General features: G+C 37.7%; 2 pseudogenes; both read right to left on the bottom strand.

Moving 5' to 3' along the window:
- Positions 1-738: 738 nt before the first annotated feature.
- On the bottom strand, positions 739-4,426 carry LOC696304 (inorganic pyrophosphatase pseudogene; annotated as a pseudogene).
- Positions 4,427-6,041: 1,615 nt separating this feature from the next.
- Positions 6,042-6,761, bottom strand: LOC696620 (phosducin-like protein 3 pseudogene; annotated as a pseudogene).
- Between the last annotated feature and the right edge of the window lie 573 nt (positions 6,762-7,334).

The raw sequence follows: 7,334 nt of genomic DNA, 5'->3' as shown, positions 1-7,334 counted from the left end.
ATTTCAACTAGCCATTGAGGAGGATAATATGATACTTTCAGGGTGCCTTTGGCAGGAGAACATCCTTCGATTATTTTTTGTTTTTAGAGATTCAGGGGGTACACGTGCATGTTTGTTACATGGACGTATTGCATATGGTAGGGCTTGGGCTCCTAGTGTTGCCATTGCCTGAATAGTGAACATTATACCAAATAGGTAATTTTTCTACCGCCACCCTCCTCCCAGTCTCCCCTCTTTTGGATTCACCAGTGCCTATGATTTCCATCTTTGTGTCCATGTGTACCATTTGTTTACCTTCCACTTATAAGTGAGAACATGTGGTACTTGATTTTCTGTTTCTGAGTTATTTCACTTAGGATAATGGTCTCCAGCTCCATCCACGTTGCTGCAAAAGACATTATTTTATTCTTTTTTATGGATGCATAATATTCCATGATGTATATATACCACTTTATTCCAGCAAAAAATTTTATTTCCTAACATATGGTAAAATATACATCCCATATGTGCTCACCTTGCACATCTATTCACAAATGACTTCCAAATGACAACTGCTTTGATATTTAAGCATGTGCTAAAACTTATCTTAGTTGAGATTTGAAAAATGCTTTAAACGGATAACATTCTGAGTATATTGGATTGGTTACAGCAGAATTTACTTTAGTTAGATGAGTTCTACAAATTTAAAGCTTTGAAAAGCTACTACTTTTCCCATCCAGATGAATACAATGCAGCAATATCAGCTTGTATTACAGAGAAATCTCATTAGTTTTTCTGGTGACGGAACCACTTATCCACATCTGTTGGTACTGTGCAGGCAGATTCACAGGATGGTGGTAAAGCATCCACAATGGCTCTGGCAGCATCAGGATCACACTTGAAGGGGCTCTCGGACACAGTTGTATTCATGCAACTGATTCCTTTTCCATTAATTTTCTTAGTCACTAATGCTTTCCAATGATCATGAGTACTTTTAATAATATCAGTTGTAAAGTCCTTATCTTTAAATGCTGCCTTAAAAGCAAACTCATTTCTGGTTTTCCATCAGGAACCTTATACCTTCTAACCCAGTCCAAGGTAGCTTCTAAGTAGCCAGGTTTCAGCCATTTGACATCATTGATATCACTATAATTGGCTGCATAAGGATCATCCACAGTTAATGTGGCAATGACTTTCCAGTCGGTTTCCCTTTTGTCAATCATAGCCAATATGCCTAGGGCTTTTGTGTCAATTATTTCACCTCTTGCACATACTTTGCTTCCAATTTCACACACATCAGTTGGGTCATTGTCACCACAACAGCCAGTATGTTTATCATTGTGTCCTGGGTCTTCCCAAGTCTGAGGGATGGCACCATAGTTCCAGATATATCCTTTATATGGGAACAGATTCACAAAATAACGAAGTTTTTCTTTTTTTACATCTTGTTTAATGATGTTTAAAGGGTGCTTTGTAGCAATCTCCATTTTTGCATTAGACCAGCGTGGTACTTCCAACTACCATGTGGAACACATCCTTATCTGCATAAATTGGAATATCATGAAATGGAAATACATATTGTCCTTTCTCATTTTTGAAGAAGACTCGGTACTCCAGGGAGAAGGGCACGGTGTGCACCTCGGTGCTGAGACCGCTCACCGCCGGAGTCCAGCCACCGCCGCTGTCACACAGCCACCACCCCGCAGGCGTTGCCGACTGACAAGGACAGAGCCCCGCGCCTGCGCACTGCGCGCGCTCTATACCACCTTTTTTTTTTTTTTTTTTTTTTTTTTTTAAATTCCAATCATCTGTTGATGGATACACAGGTTGATTCCATGACTTTGCTATTGTGAATAGTGCTACAATAAACATAACAGTGAAGGTGTTTTTTTGATACAACAATTTCTCTTCCTTTGGGGAGATGCCCAGTAGGGGGGTTGCTGAGTCAAATGGTAGTTCTGTTTTTAGTTACTTGAGAAAAGGGAATACTTCTACACTCTTGGTGGGAATGTAGATTAGTATAACCTCTATGGAAAATAGCTGGAGATTTCTCAAACGGAACTTCCTTCAGTATTTAATAGGCTTCTGACCTAATTGCTTCTGGTCAGTTCTGTAGTCAGATATTTGGTAATAGTCAGAGATCAGATTCATAATCCTTGAGTTTGGAAAGTAGATCTTCTGAGGATAGGTAGTGGTTCATGTGCAACTGGCCACAAAACAAAACATATTTTGTTTTGAAACAAAAATACCTTAGATCATCTCACTAATTGTATGACTAGCTAGGTCTTGTTTCTTTGCCTTTTCTTGAACCAAAGCTTCCACTAGGAATATCCATTATGAGCTATATCCATAGTGCATGCTTGCCAAGCTGTAAAATCAACTGTCAGGCAAAGTTGGAAGGGTAAATCCCCAGCCACCAGTGCTCAACTACTCTGCCCTATTGAGGCTGGTGTCATCTTGGCTGACTGTATGATTGCGGGCCTTATATCACCTTTATCTTTCTTGCCCAGGTTGATGGGAGCAGTTTATAGACAGAAGAATGCCTCATGACAATATGTCGACCAACAAAATGGGCATCTGAACTATTTAAAGCATTATACCAGGCATCATCCCCTTTCATTGCCATTGCTCCAACACTAGCTGAAGTTTGAGCTTCTCTATAAGACTTTTATAAAGGTCTATTGGGAGAAAATATGAAGACAGGCCCAGGCATTTATAGAAAGGCTTTATTTTGTATCCATTTTCACACATCACCCAGACAAACCATGAATTTTACTTTTCCAATTTTCATATAAAACTACATACACCGCACTGTACATGTAAAACAAATTTGGAAAGGAGCCTCAAGCTGGCCTCTGAAATTGTGTAAGCAATTATCACATTTTTGTGCGCAAATGCAGTAATTATATGTGTAATTTGGCAGCTGGGTTTGAAAATTTGGCCTTAAATGGAACATAGACAGGAAAAATAAATGTTGGAAAATGCCAATATTTTATAAAGATTTTGAATCAAATAATGGTGGAATTATTGCAAGCCATCTTAATTTTTAATTATAATGATCATTACACAATATACAATAATTTTTTGAGGAAGAAAAGAACTATAGATCAATTGCCCATAGTTTTTGTCAGAAAAAAATGCCTAATTTCTTTGGGAGGATAATTGTATTTTTCAGAGGTTATGGTACATATTTCAAAAGCTTTTTTTTCTTATAAAGAAAAGATAGTGATTGCCTAGTAGTTCAAGTTCTATGACATATTTTACTATGGGAAGAATAGAACTCTTTGTACTGATTACTTTAGAGGAAAAGTAGTATTAAGTCTGTACTTATATTTGAGCTAGTAATCTTAAATTAGATAAAGCTTTCTTATAAGCATTTAAGCTTTGGAATATAAGATTATAGCCCAAATGAAGAGTAATTTAGATTTCTTTGATCTAGATTTAAATTGAATTTACATAGTAAAATCATAGTTTTTATATTGTCATCAAGATTGACTCTAATGCATGTGCTTTTTCATGTGGTTAAGAGGGCTAGGGATTGGATTTAATATAAGGATGGCTGTGGAGTAGCATCTTCTATTCTCAGCAGGGTAATGGAGAGGTTGAGTTTGCAGGTTCTGTAGTCAGCCAGCCTGGATTCCAATCCTGGCCTTACTACTCTAGTAGCCCTTTCTGCACCTCAGTTTCCTCATCTGGCAAAATGGGAGCGGTAATATGTCCGTCAAATAGAGGTTTTGTCAGGACTGAATGAGACAACCATCTAAAGCACTTCGTACAGTATCTGGCACTGGTAAGACCTCAAACATGGCAAACTTTTTTTTTTTTTAAATCATCATTTGCTTTCTAGTGTTTAAATTGCAATCATTACTAAGTGATCAGGAGAGATTGTGCAACTCAGAAATGCAATCTGAGGGGAAGAGATAGCCAGTGAGTGACCCAAGTATGTGGAAAGTTCTCGAGAAATTCAGGTTCTTCATGATGAGGTAGTGTCCCCAATAGAGTGATAAAAGAAGAAGACATTGTGGGCTGAGCTCAGTTGTGGAATTTTATTTCAATTCTGTATCCAGCAATTAGAGCCTTCCAGGCCCGTGCTAAGCTAAGGTGTAAAGAAAGATTAAGCAAGTCTCTCTCTAGGAGCCTACAGTCCTTAGAAGGAATTAGATAAGTACGCAAATGGTTATAGTGCATGATGCAATACAGTCTGGGGGAGATGAACAAATAAGATGCCATGGGCATTATAAAAGAAATAGGGGGAAAAGAATATGTAGGTCTTTTTTTTTCACTAAGATTATGCAAGTTTTCTTAGAATAGGTAACTTTTAAGGTAGGCATTGAACATTGTAAAGGTTTTGGTTAAGCAGACATAACTGGACTGGGGAGAAATTCCAGATGAAGAAAAGAGGAGAGAAGAGAAGTGTGCACCTAAGAATACCTGAGGCTTCCAACATGGTGAGGAGTCATGGACACAGGCCATTAAGGGAGGCTTGGCCATGTTTGGAGAGCCTTTAAATGATATGGTGAGAAGCCTGCTTCAATTTCATAAACAGCAGGCAGCTTTTAAAGAGGAGTGTCTTGATTAGATCTGTATCATGCCTTAGATAATCACTTTGAGATCTTGTTAAAACCCATATTCCTGTCCCCCTCTCCCAGAGATTCTGATTCAGTAGGTCTAGGGTGGAGCCTCAGAATTTGCATTTCCAGCAATGTCACATGTTACACTGATGCTTTGGGTTCACAAAATACATCACGAATAGCACTGGTTCCAAAATTTTTGTTTGCGTGTCCCATTAGTGAAAGAATTTTGACTGTATATCTTCACTATATGTATTTTTACTCATTTGTAAGTTATAGACAAACTACCACGTCAATATCTATTATGTATACCATAAAGCCTATACCAATTACAACCTTAAAGCCTGAGCTGGCAGGGCATGGTGGCTTATGCCTGTAATCCCAGCACTTTGGGAGGCCGAGGTGGGCGGATCATGAGGTCAAGAGCTCGAGACCATCCTGGCCAACATGGTGAAACCCCGTCTCTCCTGAAAACACAAAAATTAGCCGGGTGTAGTCCCAGGTACTTGGGAGGCTGAGGCATGAGAATTGCTTGAACCCGGGAGGTGGAGATTGCAGTGAGCCGAGATTGTCCCACTGCACTCCAGCCTGGTGACAGAGTGACACTCATTCTCAAAACAAAACAAAACAAAAAAACAAACAAAAAAAGGCTGCGCTAATGATAATCATTGTTTTATTTTTATTTAAATTATTAATGGTACAAAAGTTTTTGCTATCACTAAAATTATAATTATATTTGAGTATGCATCACTATTTTACAAACTTTTGTTAAAAAATTTGTCATACATTCAAATGTGTTTCTCAATTTAGTTTTTCAGCACTTTGTTGTAATGGTTTTCACAACTAAAAAACATGTCTCACAAAGACATATAAATACAAATGGAAGAATTTTCTTACTGGCTGTTTTAACTAATTCCCATTCACCAATTTTGAAAATGCTTATGTTAAAATTTGGCTAGTAGATTTCCATCTTCTTTGATGTCAATCAGTAGTTCTCACAGACAATTAGGCAATATTATCGTTGCTTTATTGTTATCAAAATGGGTTCAAATTCCATTTAAATTTTTTGTTTAAAATAATTTTAAACTGGTTTAAAAATCTTGTTTCCAAAATTTTAGAGTGTATTGATAGGAGATTTTTAAAAAATTGATGATGATTGCACTTATCTTGTTTTTGCATCCAAATCACATAACAATTCTTTCTAATTCACTATTGAAACATTGACTTCCACCTTGAAGGGATAGGTTTTTTTGTATTTTTTTTTTTTGCCATACCAATAGCTGTTTTTAATTTTTTAGAGGAAATACTATAATTAAAAAAAGAGTTCCAAAAAATGTAACAGTTCCAGCAGATTATTTCTAAAATGTAAAGATTTGAAACATAATTTATAAAAAGCTAAAAACCAGAAGGAGTCATTCTTGCTTTTTCCTTTTTTAAAAAATCCAGACAATTTGTTACAAGAAAGTTCAGCATGTGATAGCAGCTGCAGCCTCAGTCACCCTCAGAATCGCTGTTCCTCCTCATGGGGACAGAGCGCCGCACTGAGGACAGCAACATGTCTTCAATCGGCTTCTTAGGGTTTTCCTCCAGGTCCAGCTTCATTGCTCCAGATTTAGACAGTTTCCACTCCAACTCATCTCTCATCAGGTTCATGCCATCAGACACCAGAGGACCTATAAACCGAGCCTTGATACCTCCTTCCAGGAAAACAAATCCCGTGGGCAGATTCCTATCAGGATAATTGGATATGCAGGTTGTTGAAATGGCTTTGATAAATTTGACATCAGGAAACTTCCTGGCAACTCCATTGAGGTGCTGGTTTATCAGGGCACTGAGGGGAATTCCTTGTTTGTAAAGGGACAAAATGGCCCACAAGCCCTCACCAGCTTTGGTAACTTCTTGAATATAATCCTTCCCTGAGATTTCCAAAACTTCTCCAAATTTATTCTTCAGTTTAGATGCTTTCCACTCAGCCAGTCTCTGCCATCTTTACCTTTCAATAGCACGTTCATCCTTCTCATTAAACTCATCTTCACGATCCTCCAGCTCTCTCAAAGTCCTATCTTTATATGTTGTCACCACTGACTGCTAGAGGATGCACTGCTCCTCTTCCACCTCCTTTTCCAATTGTTTCAGACTTTCCTTGGGGGGCAACATACCCTTTTTGGGTAAGATGTCATTCCACTCAGAGTCTGCGTTGGGGTCCTGCATCTTGTTTCCAATTGCTCAAGCCAGTTGCTCCACCATGTTTATTAATACTAAAAAAATGCTTGAGAGGTAGCATAGCATGCATGCTATGGATAGCCCCCTTGCCATCACAGACAAGTTAGCGTATTTGGAACACTTGTCTATTTTGTAAATATATGTTTTTGGTTCTAATTTTTAATAGTTTGCCACAAGCAAACCTCTGTGCCATAGAAAATACTTCCATAAGTAAATATAAATTGAGTGTTACTCCCCTCTCAATTTATTCTAAACAATTAAATTGACTATCTTTTAAAGTTTTTTAAAAAATAAAATTAACTAAATTGATGACATCTTGCAATATTTTGTGCACTTCTGGCTCCAATTCCTCAACTGCAAATGCTTGCCTGTATATAGCAGGATGTCACACGTGATCTGTCTCAGGAAACTTAGCCAAATTCTTTTAAAATTTTGGTCAAAGGAGTCGCTCTGTTACTTACACAGCTTTACTGTTAAAGAAGTTATTTACTCCTGGGAATACATCTTATCTGCATATTTTACCTGTGGTGGTTTGAAAAAAGTACAGCTTTTCATATATTT

Source organism: Macaca mulatta, chromosome 2 (assembly GCF_049350105.2).
Source record: "Macaca mulatta isolate MMU2019108-1 chromosome 2, T2T-MMU8v2.0, whole genome shotgun sequence".
Classification (NCBI taxonomy): domain Eukaryota; kingdom Metazoa; phylum Chordata; class Mammalia; order Primates; family Cercopithecidae; genus Macaca; species Macaca mulatta.
Note: the sequence above shows the minus strand (reverse complement) of the source record. Positions and strands in the feature narration are given on the sequence as shown.